Consider the following 16,778-nt stretch of genomic DNA (forward strand, 5'->3'; position numbering starts at 1 on the left):
TGATCCTCCCGTGTCCAGAATTCTTCTGGCCTTCTCCACTGCTGCCAGGAGGGCGGTGTCAGTGCCCTGTCCTGGACGAAACCCTGTCTGGGAGGTCCCGAGTAGGTTGTTGCTCTCAAGGAATAGTGATAGTTTTTTATTCACTAGCTTCTCCGTGATCTTGCTATTTCCTGGGAGGAGGGAGATAGGTCTGTAGTTGGCTAGGTCCAGGGGGTCTAGAGAGGGTTTCTTTAAAAGGCCTTTGACCACTGCCGCCTTCCAGCTAGGAGGGACTAGACCCTGCGAGAGGGAGGAATTAATGAGGGACGTGAGGGGGGGGAGGATGGTGCTGGACACTTTTTTCAGAAAACGGAGGGGAGCGGGATCGCGAGGAGAGCCACTTTTAATTGTAGCCAATGTCGCGGCTACCTCTTCCGTAGACACTGGGCCAAAGGTGTCCAGAAAGGGTAGGTTGCCATCAGGGGAGTGAGAGCAGTAAATGGGAGATTTAGAAGGATCATCGCCCAGGTTGTCAGCCGTGATTGGGGGTAGGTCCGCGAGAATTTTTTGGATTTTCTCGTCGAAGAAGGTGGCAAGTTTAATGCATTTGCTTTCCGCTGCTTTGGGGTCCAGAGGTTTTACTGGGGGGTCTGGGGCCTGGAGGAGTTCCTTAAGGACGGCAAAGGTTTCATGTGCCGAGCAGGAGGCGTTTTTAATTCTATCTTCGTAGAAGGCGCTTTTAGTATTGAGGAGTTCCGTTTTATAGGATTTTAAAGAGGCCCGAAATATATCTTTTTTGTCTGCCTTTTTATCTTTCCTCCATAAGCGTTCGTTCCTCTTACATTCCTTCCGTAGTAAGTTTAATTCGGGGGTGTACCAGGGGGAAGGGGTGACTCTCTTGGTACGTTTGAGGGTGCTGGATTTCGGGAGGATGTCGTCCAGAGATTGGGAGATCCATGTGTTAAATTTGGTGTCAGCAGTGATAGTGTCTTGAGAGGGGGGAGGGGTATCTTCACTTAGTTTAGCTGCCCATTCCTCTGGGACCAGTTTATGCCAGCGTCTAATAAGGGTTCTGAATTTAGGAGGTTGAGGTGGAGGGATGTTAATGTGCCATTCGAAGGGGACCAGGAAGTGGTCGGTCCAAGGGAGGGGGACGTGGGGGCGAGTGCTCAGATCTTGGATGTTAGTGAATATGGGATCGAGTAGCTGTCCTTTGTCGTGAGTCGCCTGTGCGTTTTTTAGGCCGAGGCCCATAGAGGAAAGATCTTGTAGGAGTTCTACAGCCTGTTTGTCGACCGGGTCCAGGAAGTGGATATTGAGGTCCCCCAGTAGGAGATAGTTGGAGGAAGTCGTGCAATCCATGGTGATGTGGTCAGTGAGTTTGCTAGGAAAATTGGTGAGTTGGCCAGGGGGGCGATATACAAGCATTCCCGACAGGGATGTTACTGGGGAGATTTGGATAGAGAAGTGGCAGCTTTCACAACCTTTGATGTTACCATCCGAGATTCTACAGGAGAACACGTCCTTAGATATTATGGCTAGGCCGCCTCCTCTACCAACTGGTCTATTCAATGAGCAGATTTGATAGCCCGGAGGGAGTGCTAGGACTATATCAGGGCCATTGTTGTGAGTGAGCCATGTTTCAGTGAGAAACAGAATGTCCATAGCGTGGTTTAGAATCAAGAGGTTAATTTCATGCGCATGTTTAGCGAGCGATCTGCAGTTAAGGAGGCCTAGTTGTAGTCCGCCTGGTGCCGAGTCTGTGCCAGGAGGGTTGCAGAAACTGCAGCCGGTAAAAGGATTGTCGCCCGAATAGGTGTAATTGCAGAGGGGGTGTTTTTGTGTGTTCAGGGCCAGGAGCCTGTCCCGGGTGTAGTTCGGGCATTTCGTGACAGAAATGGGCAGAGTAACTGGGCCCGGGTCCGGCTGGGCCCGGACGGGCCCAGACGGGCTTGCCTTTGGCGCGCCTTCGGCGCGCTGACGGCGCGCCCGCTGCGCCCGTCCGCTGCGCGTCCGAATGCGGCACATGATTTTATACCGACAGGGGGGGGCGTGGCCAAAAGTAGTGGGCGTGGCCTGTAATCAGGCTCACTCGCTAATGGCGGTGAAGGAGACTTTTCTTCCCCGTGGCAGCGTTTAGGTCGGCTGCACGGGTGTTTTCAGAGTCTAGGTGAGTGCCCCTAACAGGTTAGTGGGAGGTGTACAAATTCTAAAATCAATTTACACACACTTTAAAAAAACATACAATTTTTCATACAATTTTTCAGCAGAGCTCCCGGCTGTGCCTCAGGAGTATAGGTTCTGAGAGAGACTGGGCGTCGGCGCTTTAAGTAGTCAAGGGGGCGTGGCCAAAAGTAGTGGGCGTGGCCTGTAATCAGGCTCACTCGCAAATGGCGGTGAAGGAGACTTTTCTTCCCCGTGGCAGCGTTTAGGTCGGCTGCACGGGTGTTTTCAGAGTCTAGGTGAGTGCCCCTAACAGGTTAGTGGGAGGTGTACAAATTCTAAAATCAATTTACACACACTTTAAAAAAACATACAATTTTTCATACAATTTTTCAGCAGAGCTCCCGGCTGTGCCTCAGGAGTATAGGTTCTGAGAGAGACTGGGCGTCGGCGCTTTAAGTAGTCAAGGGGGCGTGGCCAAAAGTAGTGGGCGTGGCCTGTAATCAGGCTCACTCGCTAATGGCGGTGAAGGAGACTTTTCTTCCCCGTGGCAGCGTTTAGGTCGGCTGCACGGGTGTTTTCAGAGTCTAGGTGAGTGCCCCTAACAAGTTAGTGGGAGGTGTACAAATTCTAAAATCAATTTACACACACTTTAAAAAAACATACAATTTTTCATACAATTTTTCAGCAGAGCTCCCGGCTGTGCCTCAGGAGTATTGGTTGATGAATTGCATTTAAGGAATCTCTAATAGAGATTCCTTAAATGCAATTCCTCGCACAATAGCGAATTCTGTAATAGCGATTATTGCATTTGGGATGATGAATCCCAAATGCAATAATTGCGCTCGCAAAGGGCCAGATTCTCAGAATCTGGCCCTTTGCAAGCCGATTTTCGTTTCATGAATCAGGCTGTAAGTTGCCACAAGATTTTAGATGGAAAAGATGGCAGTCCACATGATTTTCATTTCGCTCTAGAACTCTCGTTTTCCCAACAACTGGCAGCACTATTTAGAGATTTAACTTTAATCAAAGTGGTGAATCTCTGGTGACCTGTGCTTCCAACGAGGGATCTGTATGGAGCATAAAGCATACATTGTGCACTATCATTTCTCGAGTCAGTGGAGCCCCATTATCGTTTGACAGACTGATGGATCCCAGCTGACTATGGCTCTCTTTGTAATCAGAAGTCCTATTTCATATTGATTAAATTTCTGGAAAAGTGTTGAAGTCCAACATCCAATACAAGAAAAGCAGCTCTACAGAGATAGAAAAACTGGTGGGTTGAAAGACTGTGAATGAAACATCAGTCCAAAGAGCAACTGCGTGTTATCAGCATGCATGTAAATTTGGCTAAATGCACAGTATGGATCTTTGTAGTACACAACAGCTAACCTTTCTAGGCTTTGCCCAAACAAGTAGCAGCGATACTGCCTTATAGAATTCAGTTTTTGTTTTTGCAAACAACCTCTATTAGTGTTCCATATAATGGCATAAGACAACCAGTGATACATACAGATATGAGCCTAATAACTGGCGCAGCGCAAAATTGCCCACTCTTTGCACATCCCAAATTATGACAAAAAATGTTATCAGATGTTTGACATGAACGTGCGCTTAGAACGTTTTTTTACTTGATTCAATTATTAATGAAAATATTGCATTTAACATTACTATTAAAAAGTGCACTTTTTTGCCATAGCGCTGCTGTAACTCTCTCTGCCCTTTCACGTTACTGCTTGCGGAACACGCTGCGCGGGTCCCGCTTCGTGTGTGGGCTGCCTTCATCACTACCGGCGAAGCCTGCTTCTGGAGCTCTTTGTCAGAGGCAGTGACTGTGAGTGCTTGTGCAGGGCTGCGAGCGAGTGCGGGCGCAGGACTCCAAGTCCCAGGAGCGCCCGCCAGACCCAATTGGAAGCACCTGGGCTGCTCTCCCTGCATGCTCCGCCCCACCAACTTGCTTTAAGAACCTTTGCCCCTGGATATTTGCTGAGACACTTTTTTGCCATAGCACTGCTGTAACTCTCTCTGCCCTTTCACGTTAATGCTCGCGGAACCCGCTGCGCGGGTCCCGCTTCGTGTGTGGGCTGCCTTCATCACTACCGGCAAAGCCTGCTTCTGGAGCTCTTTGTCAGAGGCAGTGACTGTGAGTGCTTGTGCAGGGCTGCGAGCGAGTGCGGGCGCAGGACTCCAAGTCCCAGGAACGCCCGCCAGACCCAATTGGAAGCAGCTGGGCCACTCTCCCTGCATGCTCCGCCCCACCAACTTGCTTTAAGAACCTTTGCCCCTGGATATTTGCTGAGACACTTTTTTGCCATAGCGCTGCTGTAACTCTCTCTGCCCTTTCATGTTACTGCTCGCGGAACCCGCTGCGCGGGTCCCGCTTCGTGTGTGGGCTGCCTTCATCACTACCGGCGAAGCCTGCTTCTGGAGTTCTTTGTCAGAGGCAGTGACTGTGAGTGCTTGTGCAGGGCTGCGAGCGAGTGCGGGCGCAGGACTCCAAGTCCCAGGAGCGCCCGCCAGACCCAATTGGAAGCACCTAGGCCGCTTTCCCTGCATGTTCCGCCCCTCTCACACCCACCATATAATTACAACCATCTAGCCCCGCTGCGCGGGAGCGACCGGGAGAAGCCCGGGACAAGGGCGGGCCCGTTCTAGCCCGTTACAGACCGGACAAGACCGGACCGGGCCATCCCTCTTGGCTTGGCTATGTGGCTGTGCTAGACTGCCTATGTAACAGTCCTCTTTGCACATTTCAGCCCTGGGATTTTGTTAAACGATGTCTTCGCGTGAAAGTCGGAGTAGGGCTGCCAAAACTGTGAAAAAGGCTACAGGGACCCTGGATGACTTTATCACAAGGACTAATACAAACATTGACATTGAGATTACTAAACTTCAGCATAGAGTGTCCTTGGAGCTGGAGGCAGCTAGGAGACTGTCCTCAGACCTCGCGCAGGGTAAAAAATCTTCTTTAGGTAGCATTGCTTTAGCTAAGACTCCCGAGCGTCCTACTGGCACCATACCCATTATTGTATTGGCCGAAGTGCATTCCGCTTCTGATGAAACAGCTATTTCTGCTGATGCCATATTGGATTTAACTCATCAATCAGTCAATAGTAAATTATTTGAAAACTCTACCAAAGTGGATATATTGTTGGAGGATGTCCAAGGGGAGAAAGCCTCAGGGAAAGAAGAGACCAAGAGTAACCAGGTTGAAATGAAGGTAAAGCCAAAACAAAAAAGAAAACGTAAAGCCATGTCAGTGTACGCTAGGAAAAAGGCTAAAGTGGCTAAAAGCCAGTGTTTTATAGGGGGGGTTATGCAACTAGGGAGCGTAATTAGCATGTCACATCAGACGCTCTCAACTTCGCAAATGTCTAATAATAGTGACAAAATGGAAGCGTCAAACTTAGATACAGTAGACGGGCCCCCTATTACTGGGGATGAGAAAATCATCACACCTGGTGTAGAGTCAGAGGGGGCAAAGAAGAGTTTTTGAAAATTGTGTGGGAGACATTAAAGAAACTTCTTAGACCGTTGGAAGTTAGGTTAACTTGTACTGAAAACCAGCTCCTTGAGGTGGAGAAAAGTATCATCACCCTGTCCAGTTTAAGCCTAGGTGGCAGTGAGCTACAAAGCTCTGATGTAGTTTCAAGCCCTACACTGGCCCCTATTGCGACTCCCTTGGTACCACTGAAAATAAATCCCTCTACCAAACAACATTCGAAGTAGGACGTACTAAATGTAAATAATCAGTTTGTGAGTGCCGTTGATACTTCTATTGCAACCTCCTTGGTTCCATCTAAAGGAAAACCCGTTAATAAACCACTCTTTGAGGAGGAGCCTAGCCCGCAACCATGATGGCCGCCTGAACCCTCGGCTCCGCCGACCCTCTCGCTTTCCTCCCGTGTCGCTACTCATCCTGCAAGCCATCCTGCTCTTCAATCGATTTTTCGGATCCGGGAGGTGACTCCGATCTCAACGCTGTGCTTCCCGGTGTGCTCCCAGCGGGGGAAGCGAAGCGGCGCCCTTGCTTCCTCTTTTGTGTTCAATGGCGGCGACCGGGTCTCTCTTCCTCGGAGACGGTCGACCCTGATTACAACACCAGAGGCCATTGCAAATGGGTCGGAGCGGACCGGTGGATAGTAGCTGCTGCGCTGTGCTTTCCGCCGCGGTTATCCCGTCTGCTCCGCAATTCTTCACGCTCCGAGGTCAATGCGGCTGTGAGTGATACACAGTATCCTTTCCCCAGCTCGTAGGAGATTTTCCCAGCTTTCTCGATGCCCAGCGCTGTGGTGGGTGCCATTTTGTATCGAACACTCGACATTTGAAATTGGCGACCCCGGGCTGTTCCCGAGTATACGAGCGGACCCCGTCGCTACACTGGACTCGTGTGGGTGTTGGAATGGAGTGTGCTGCCCCTGTGCCCCCGGCCCGGCTCTACTGTACGGAGTGGCGGCGAGTTGATCGGCTGTCCGCAGGGGATGTCGGCGGCCAGTCTCGAGGTTTCCTCCATGTCTGTGTGCCTGGCGTGCAGGGAGCTGCTGCATCCCCTTTTCTCGAGGTACCATTGCGGATTGGCGATGTTTTGGGGGCTTTAGGTGAATTGCGAGCTGTCTTACGTGATAATACCCGAGAGCTGGGGAACCGATTGGATGCCCTTCTGTCCACTATGCCCTCGGCTGGCCACGTCTGCTTTCGAGTGCGGGGCACTGTGCCACACCCTGTAATCGACTGCCGTGGATTGCCTACCCAGATGTATACAGAGGCACTGAAGGTTCAGGATCCTGATTCTGCCGCGGAATTAACTGTAGTGGTTGGGGAGAGCCCTGATGTTCGTGGACTTCTGCGTTGGCTGGGGAATCGTCTCCGGACATCATGTCCGGCAGCTCCTTTGTGGTCTGTTGGCGTGACTCACTATCTTCTCCTGGGACTGCTATTACTGCTTTGGCCGGCCTATTTCGGAGGATTGTTACTATGTGTTGTTTCCTTTTGTGTTAACGTAGCACACTTGGTTTCGAGTTGTACAAACTTTGGTGGACGGTCTCCTACTCTGCTGTGGTCATCCTGTCTGCCCGCTCCGTTCATGATGGCCACTATCCGGCTAGACTTTGTCGACACATCGGACCGTAAGGGGCAAGGTTGAAGAAGTTTTCTCCTTTTGATTGCTGACGTTCGCATTGCTGGGACTATAATGTACACACGGGGTAGCTACACGTTGATTCTATGTCGGGTTGGGGGTCCGGGGATGGCGGCCGTGATTGCACATGTTGATTGTTCTGAATATATGCGTTTGGCCCTCCTCCGGTTCAATATCATTCCTCTTTTTCTTCTTTCTTTATTTTTCTTCTATATTTCGGGTACTCTTTTTGGGGCGACAGACACACTGTTAGGGGGGGGGGTAGGCCATAGCCTCTGCATGTGTGTAGGGTGGGGGGTAGGGGAAGGGCTTTATTTTGTCCGTTTTTGTTTCTATGGGCCTTATTTCTCTTTACGTGCTTATCTTTTTCTCTCTTCCTTTTTCCTGGGTCAGTGGGATCGGTTGGGATTAGGTGGGTTGCGATTGGCGTGCAAAGTGTTTTGTGCCTGTTTATCCTTTTGTTCTGTTCTTATGCCGCCATTTTGATTATGTCCTACTGCTTATTCGGAATTCTTCTGGTAAACGCTGCCCATTTATGTCTTCGGTGGACTGTATGTACTCTGATCCTTCTCGTTTAGTATGCTTTCCTATACATTTAATTACAAAAACTTTTAAAAATGAACCTTGAATTCTCCTGTATTCTCGGTAGTACCTGCATATCTAATGTAACTCTGGTTGATTATTCTTTTGTACTCTGTGCTACTGAGTTGCGGTATAGCTTGCTACAATGCTCATCAAGATGTCTAGGCCGGCCGGATGGTTGTAGGCCCGTATTTGTTTTATGATACTGCGCAATAAAGGTTTTTAAAAAAATTAATAAATAAATAAACCACTCTTGAAGGGTTCTGTATCAAACGTGAATACTCAAATAGTGAGTGCTGTCGATACCCATCCTCCTGTACTCACTGCTTCTGCTTCAAATGAGTCCTCGGTCCAGAGAACCTCTGCAAATAAAGTTTATAATCACAACTACCATACACCTTACGTTAGAGATAACCTAAGGGGAGGATTTATAGATCTTCCGCCCGATGCAAGCCCTTTTGTAGTTGTACTTACTGGGGTTCCTGAATTAGTCAATCAACACGAGGAAACATTTTTGTCCTTGAAAAATAAGGTGATTTATTGGCTGAACGAAAATAAGCCAGTTCCCAATCATATGAAAAGTGGAATTCTTATGGTACGAAGGGTGCCTTGGATTGGCCCCATAAATAAATCAACTTTCGGGTGACTGTATTGTTGTTTCATTCGAGGAACCCCACACTGCCCAACATATATGTGCATGGAATACTTATGCAAGCACATCATCCATCGAAGCTAGACCCCTAACTTTCTTTTATCCCCCATTGAGGCGTACCAACTATGGGGGTAACTGGACTACGATCAATCATCAATCTAGGCGTGGTATCGAACTGGGTAGGCAGGGTAATCGCAATGTGTGGAATGGGGTCCCTACCTACAATAGGTTCAGCTGCTTAGATGGAGTTGATTGACTCGTGCCTTCGCTAAGCTGCACCACTTATTCCTATGGCTCACATCACCCACCCTGTGATGAGATTACACCTACCAAATATGACAACAGCGAGGTAATATCGGCAAAGGGAGAGGGGGGTAATGACCATCGTAAAAATGGGGATGCCCTAGCTAAGAAGTGTATTCTAGCAGCAACCCCGTTGAACCCAGGAAAAAAAGAGGGTTGTTTGGGCGATGGAGTCGACAACGGGTTAGTGGGTCTGGCTCCTCAAATGGAACTGCATACTACTGATGGCACGTCGCAAGATAGTGTGATATCACCAGTGGCACCAACATTGGTCACTGTAAAGCCATCTTGTCCTGGTAGTGGGGCAAATCCATCACTGCACTTAATCTCCTGGAATATTGCGGGGGTAGATAAAAATTTGAGGAACCCAGAGTGGGCTGATTATATTGACTCTAGTGACTTTTGCCTATTGCAAGAAACATGGGCAATAGATACACCTCACAGGATAGGGTTTAAAACATTTGGCATTGGGGCAGTTCAGTCCAATAGGGGTAGGCCTTCGGAGGGCCTCATTACATGGGTCAAAATTACATTGAAGATCAAGGCTGAAGTAATAGAAGCAGGTTCACCTGACATCTTGGCCCTAAAACTTATAAACACGAATGGGGTAGAATGCTACATAATTAATGTTTATAATAGACCCTAAGCACACTCTAAAGATTCTCCCACTCTTGAAATCCTGGACAGCTTTCTGAAAAGGGTGGTTGGTGATGTTGCAGTGATTTTGGGTGGTGATATAAACTGTAATTTTGAACCCGTCCTAGGGCTTGCAGACGTTTTTGAAGACGAAGATCAAGCTAATAACATTCCTCAGCTTGAGACCACAAATTTCGTCAAATCTTCGGCTTTGGTTGTGCAATTGGTGAGGTTAACGGCAGATCATGGTCTCAGGGCGTGTAACGGTCGCCTTCCCTCTGACCTTTCAAAACAACCCACCTTTGTGAGGTCTGATATTAAAAGCAACTTGGACTTTATATTTGTTTCACTGAGCATCTGGCACCATATGGTTGATCTCGTGGTGGCAAATAGGGCTGAGAGTGATCATTATCCATTGGAATTGTCCATTGATGCAATTATGTTTAGCGAGCCCTCTTTAGTATCTGCCACCGAGGTTCCGTGTGATGTGGTACTTGTCAGTAATAACAGACGTGCATTGAAATGGTCGTATGTTCTCGCACATGGAAATGCTCTAGCAACTGTATATTCACTTTTTGATACAACCTTTGGACCCATAGTTGGATACTCTTCTTCACCCAACTACTATGATCAATTCATTGCACTACACAAGATATTTTTTCAGGAGCTAAACATATGCTTGACAAAAATGCCAAAAAAAAAGCAGCAAAATGTAAGGATTGGGTGTCATGGTAAATTATGGTATGACCATTCATGTAGGTCGGCCAAGAGGGAGCTCTTGTTTGCTATCAAAAACAAAACGAAAGATGATGTCAAAGTTGCTAGGGAGACATATAAGCACATCCAAAGGACCTCAAAAAAGATATGGGAGGAGTCAAACTGGGCGGACATGCTGGCTGCTGCCAAATCTAAGGACAATGTTGGGTTCTGGAGGTTGGTCGCTAATGGGTGCCATGCAGGTAGAGCTGTGAAGGACGTCTTTTTAGACTAATTGACTTGGGTGACGCCCTTCACAACTCTTTATAAACAATACGATAGTGGTTTTAATGAGACTCCATGGTCGCCACCCCCGATTGAGTGTCTTGATTTCTCAATTGGTGAAACCAAAAGGGCAATCGCTGAACTGAAAAGTAGCAAAGCTCCTGGCCCTGATAAAATACCGGGTGACCTGTATAAGCATGATATCGAAGTCTGGGCTCCATATATTAACCACTTGTTTAATGCTCTATCTAGCAATTGTCAGTTTCCAGATAGTTGGCGTGCTGCAGAAGTTGTTTTAATATTTAAAAAGGGTAGCAGGTTTGTTCCATCAAACTATAGACCGATTAGTTTGATGGACATCCTGCAAAAACTCTATGCTAAGCATTTACTATTTCGGATAAATGACTGGCTAGAGGAAAAATCAATACTCACCAAACTTCAAGCCGGGTTCAGGGGCAAGGTCAGCACCATAGACCAGGTCTTCAGATTTTGTTGTATATATTGGAAATATGTACTCATTAGGAAGGGACACTTGTACGTCGCCTTCGTAGATTTGAGAGCGGCATTTGACCTCGTTCCTCGCAGCTTGCTTTGGAGGTCCCTAAGTGAAGTTGGATTGCCAGGATGCCTCCTGGCTCAAATAGTTGAGCTGCACACTAGGAATTACGCTAACATCAGGTGGGGTCCAAATGGGGAATTGACGCGCAACATCCCCATAGAGCGTGGCGTCCGTCAAGGATGCGTTTTGGCCCCTACCTTATTTTCACTATTTGTTAATGATATCCCTGATCATTTGAACGGTTGTACAAGTGACTCACCACAACTTAATGGGGAAAGGGTGCCTGCGTTACTTTTCGTGGATGATACCATCTTGATATCCCAAACTAAGAAAGGTCTCCAGGCACTCTTGAACTCCTTTAGTATGTACTGTGTTAAGAAAGGATTAGAGATAAATGTTAACAAAACTAAGTGTATGGCATTGAATCCCTGTAGGCCGGATAGGGGGACCTTAAGTCTGGACGGCGAAGTGCTAGAAATAGTTGATAATATTTCCTATTTGGGGGTGGTGCTAGATTCAAACCTGACATGGAAGGCCCAAATTGAGAAAAGTAAGGTGTCTTATGCCCACAACGTTAAGCCAATTATTAGCAAACTAAATACCAGTACAAGCAAATATGTGACTCCTGTGCTTGAGCTTTTTAAATTTAAAATTCAATCCGCTGCCTTCTATGGGGCTGAGATATGGGGGCCTTGGGCAAGGGACAGTTTCTATGGTCTGGATACTAAATTTATGAGATCCATTGTGAAGGTTCCCACTAGTACACCACTGACTCCTCTCCAATTTGATTTGAACTTCAAAAGAACTGACAACCATATTATCATTAGACCATTAATGTTTTGGGTAAGAATATGGTCTATTCCAGATCTGATTGATTATAAGAAAGGTCTTCAGGAGATATTGGGTCTAGATTCTCTACACTCTGTTTTATGGCTAAAACACATTAAAAAATGGTTTTCAATCCTGGGCCTGTCTCAGCTATGGGAGAGTCCGGAAAGGCAACCGCATTATGCGAAATCTATGGTGAAACGAGCCTTCTGGTCCTTCATAACTAATCAGTTAGTAAATGGAAATAGAATTGGGTCTCTAACCCAAAAATTTTTAGGCTACAAAGACGAACCCTTTTTTGAGGTATTCCTAGATGAGATAGAGCCTCCCCTTGCGAAGTCCTTATTTTTGAAGTTCAGGTATGGGAATCTTATGATAAATTCTAACCTGGAACGTTGGTCCAAGACAAAATCGGAAAGGTACAACGCTACACAGGGGAAGTGTATAATGTGCTCAGGTCTTCACACGGAGGATGAGGTCCATTTATTGTTCTTTTGCCAAGCATATACTAAAGCAAGAAAAGGTGGATCAAACCCTTGTGTAACCTTCTAGGAATAAGATCTTGTTCTATGGCATATAGAATTATTAAAACAAACACTTCCCAATTTATTGTTTTTAGTATTAGTAGATTTCTTTATTCTGTGTATATTGCTCGCAGGAAGACTGGTCAATTACTTTGATCTGTTAAACTTTTGTCGGCTTTTTAACGTTAACCAGTAATTATGGTACATGTCTAGTTCTTAGATGTTATCTGTGATGGAGCTTTTTTATTGCATTTATGTATGTATTATCTTTGAGGATGTCTATAATGAATTCTGTAACCTATGGATACGTTTTTAACTGTTTTTAGAAATGTATGTGTAAAACGATACTGCTTGACATTTTTATGTATGTATCTTTTATGGCTAACGCAGCCAAAATAAAGATAATAAAGAAGAACAAAAAGTGCATTTATTGTAGTATAACAGAATAGACTCATAAGAGTGTGTTTAATCATGCTAATTATGTTGTTTTAATAAAATGTTAATGAATTTGAAACCATTTTCCTTTAATAGACAATGTACTTACTTTTAAGAAAAAAACAGACTTTCCTAAACGTATGCTATAACGTATGATTTACACATAGTGACTTTGAAACAGTGATTAAAACCATCCTCATATATGTAGAATGTGATCTTACTTGAAACAACAACGTTTATGTAATGTGCGCACTGATGTTACACATACATGCGTTTAAATGTAGTTCTTAGTCATGCTTTCACTTGACTAAAATAAAGATTTGCTGTATGCCACACACAATATGAATTTAATAACATGTACTAGAAACTTATATTCACTTTTCTTTAAATGTGCCCACACATATTAAATATGCAACATTGAATTAATGTTGAAGTTGTCCTGGTTATCTAGGCCTGTATTTTACCATGTTGCATTTCATAAAATACTTTTTTCCCATTTTCGGCTGACATTTTTTGCAGGTATTTGCATGCATACTAAGGTTAGGGGAAAGAGCCTTAGAAGACCTTGATGAAGGTACATGGAGTAACAGAGCGTCATCTGAAACCAAATGTTTTAATCAACGTGTGTCTAAGAAAGAGACGTTCCCATGTCAAGTGTGGGTTAATCTATCTATGTTGCAGTCTGCAATTTGATGAGGACAACAGACCCCTGGTGGTGTGATCCAGGGGGTATTACCTAGTGGACTTTATGAGACATAATATACTGTTCGCCTTTGACTAATGTCAGACCCTTCCTGAGCCGCTTGGGGATCACTTCCTGATATCTGCCTGCCTTGCTGAACTCCTTCTGCAGACTTTCTGCAGATATCTTTGGTTGATTTCTCGCAGACATCTTCCCTGATTTCCTACTACCTGAGTGGACTTAATGAGGTTAAGACCGCAATGCTTCACTTTGATTCTTGCTTAAGTGTAGCTAGGCTAATACTTATTCCTGACCCATAGAAGACTCTTCACCAAGCTTCTGACATGCTAACATTTTCTTGCTTGATTTCCTTTTGTCACCTCCTTAATTCCTTCAAGGAAATTCTCTGATTTGTGATATTCTTTAATACCTAACCATCCTCTGGACTTTGAAATCATAGATTACTGATGTGTAGACGAGGAGTCAGACTATTTTCTGAGCACCAGATATTGGTGTTACTTTTGTGTATAGCTATCACAGAACTGCTTGTTTCTTTAATACTAGTTTCCCTGAATTTCTTCAGGAGACTGGAATTACCAATTGTTATTCTGTACTTTTACAACATGGTTTAAAAAGGTACTGTATTTTAACCTGATTATTAATCTATAATAAACCTTTTTTGAACTTGGCCACTGATTCCTGGTTCTCATTGTGTAGCAAATAATGCAGTTTATCTGCCCGATATCATTCTGTTAATAATTATTGTACAGTTCCTGTGAAACTAGCTTCTATCTACCTGTATTTTAGTGTGGTTTGGTTGATGTTATCAAAGGCAGCTGACAGATCTAACAAAATCAGAGCCCCATACCACCGCTGTTGAACTCTCTCCTGAGGTCATCCTAATAACTTTGGGCTATGTCCCGATTAGACAGTAGCCGGGGATTTATTTACTATACAAAGTTTGGAAATCTTGTAAAAACTAGCCTTCCTAACGAAAAGTTATCACAATCATTCACCTTTAGGGATTGCTTTTTTCCAAACAGAAAGCAATAAGCCTTTCCTGGCAGATGTATTAAACAGCTGGGCTAAGAGAAATTCTCGAGAAAATTTCAGGGCTGGAAAAATGCAATGTTTTTTCCACCTGTTGAGTAGAATTAGGGTTTTTGCTCCATGGGCAGTAATCAGGGTTGGACTTTCTGTAGAGGGCACTGGGCATTTCCCTGGAGGGCCGCCAGGGAAGGTCTGGTTTTAGACCCCTGGGGCGCCGTTTTTTATTACCGGGCCAGTTTTGCAGCATAGCTGTAATATTGGCCCCCAGCAGCAAAAGCAGCACAGGGCTTTCCACTAGCAATCCCCAAGAACAGCTATTTCCTTTTCCAGCTGTCGGTCCAGAGAGTGTAATGATTATGAAATGAATTATTTGATTCTGAATCCTATGAATCGTCTTTTCAAAAACTCTGCTTGGCCTTTGCATAGTTCTTTTTTGAGATAATAAGGGCCTGTGTTATATGAGGGATATATAATTCTTCAACAATTGTATATGCCTCCTTGCCTAATTTGAGGGCATTGTTAATGTAGTGGGAAACATATTTTGTCTTAAATCACTTGACTTGTGATTTATATTTTGCCAATGTAGCAAATTAGAAGGCAAAGGAGCTTAAGATCATCCACCAATGTGTTATTCTCTTTCTCATAGCTTGGCATGCCTCCAACTTTGGTTATGGAAACTCACCTGTAAATAAAGCATTTCATTTTGATCTAGGTCCTCCAGATATTTTTACAATTTTGGGCTTGAATTGTCTTATCCATTACTTCACTCAGTGTGGCATTTAATACATCGTGTACATCCTAAGTACAAGAGTCAGTTGACTTAACTATGAATTGTTCAACTGCACTAGATAAAAAGTCTCTAATAGTACCAAGCTCAAATATTTCTACAATCTCCATTTGGAAAGTTTCTGTTCTTACTACCTTGTTTGAATAGGAACGACTATCTTAACACAGAGCTCCAAAATGATCAGGGCAGATGATAATCATGTGCACTTGACAGATATTCATGTGAGGCAAAAATATAGTTTAGGAGAGGGCCCTATAGTGCGGATTGTGTATCCATACATGAAGTTTGGTGTTGGTCTCATAGAAATTTGACCCAGAGAAGAATAAAATTAACTCTCATGTGAAAAATGTCAATTTTTTTCTACTGGCCGGCTCAACCTAAAAACTGTTGCCTGAGGGGCAAATATATTAGAATCAACTTTTTATGGTGTTATTGCATTCAATGGTTAACGCTTAACAGTGCCCCCAACAATACAGCGTTCACAGTACATGATAATGGGTCTCATAGGTGGTCATCGGTTGCATAGGAGGAAAACAGAGAAGGGATTTAACACTTTACAATTCTAACTGTATGGATCACATCCTACATTAGTACATGTCAAGGTTACTGTGGGATGCATTCTCATGTCCAACTGTTGCAACTATATTTGCCAAGACTTGAGATCTTTGTTTCCGGCTTCACGACAAGGGGCATGCATATTTGTCATATTTGAGACATATATTTTGCCTGTGATCCACAATGTCGCTCTTATAAGGTACTGTCTCATGTTCACTGAGGGAAGGATCAGCCATATCATGTATAAGTAAGTAGGAGTGGTTATTGACTGAGAAGGCTACCTTCTTGAATCTTATGTTTTAGCATAAGATTATTTTTTACCTGCAGTAGGGCATTGCACAACATGGTCTCAATCTACTGTTTCCTTTATATAGTAGTGTTAATGGCTGGAATAGGCTGGGGTGATAAAGATGTTTGTTTTGCAAAGCGGCAACAGTTTCCTCTTTAAATGTGTTTGCAAGTAAAATCATAGCAGTTGCTTATGGTGCTACCTGCTGTGGGGATGTTGCAGTCACTGCCAGTGCAGAGGCGAGGCATGGAGAGAATTGCAATGGTAATGAAATGCAAATAGTATTACCTGTAGCTTCAATCTACAAAACATCATCATGAAATGACAGATTGTGAACTAAAGTAGCTGTGCATGGTTTTGCGTTCAAGTTTGCCAACTTCGAGTCAGTCAAAAGAGATAGGAGAAAAAGAGCAGGAAGACAGAGATGGGCAAGTGGAGGGGGAATAGAGCAGACACACATAATTAAAGGAGGTTACAGGTGGAAATAACAGGAGAGAGGTTAACATTGGAGCGCTATTCCATCTTCAGTCGTTTTCTTATCTGATACGTCTGTGCGAAGTTGAAGAATTGTATTGGTCATTAGTGTGTATTTGGAAACAGTAGGTGAGTTTTGTAGAAGAAAGTATAAGATTACAA

The sequence above is a fragment of the Lissotriton helveticus genome, chromosome 4_1 (genome assembly GCF_964261635.1).
Source record: "Lissotriton helveticus chromosome 4_1, aLisHel1.1, whole genome shotgun sequence".
Taxonomy (NCBI): Eukaryota; Metazoa; Chordata; class Amphibia; order Caudata; family Salamandridae; genus Lissotriton; species Lissotriton helveticus.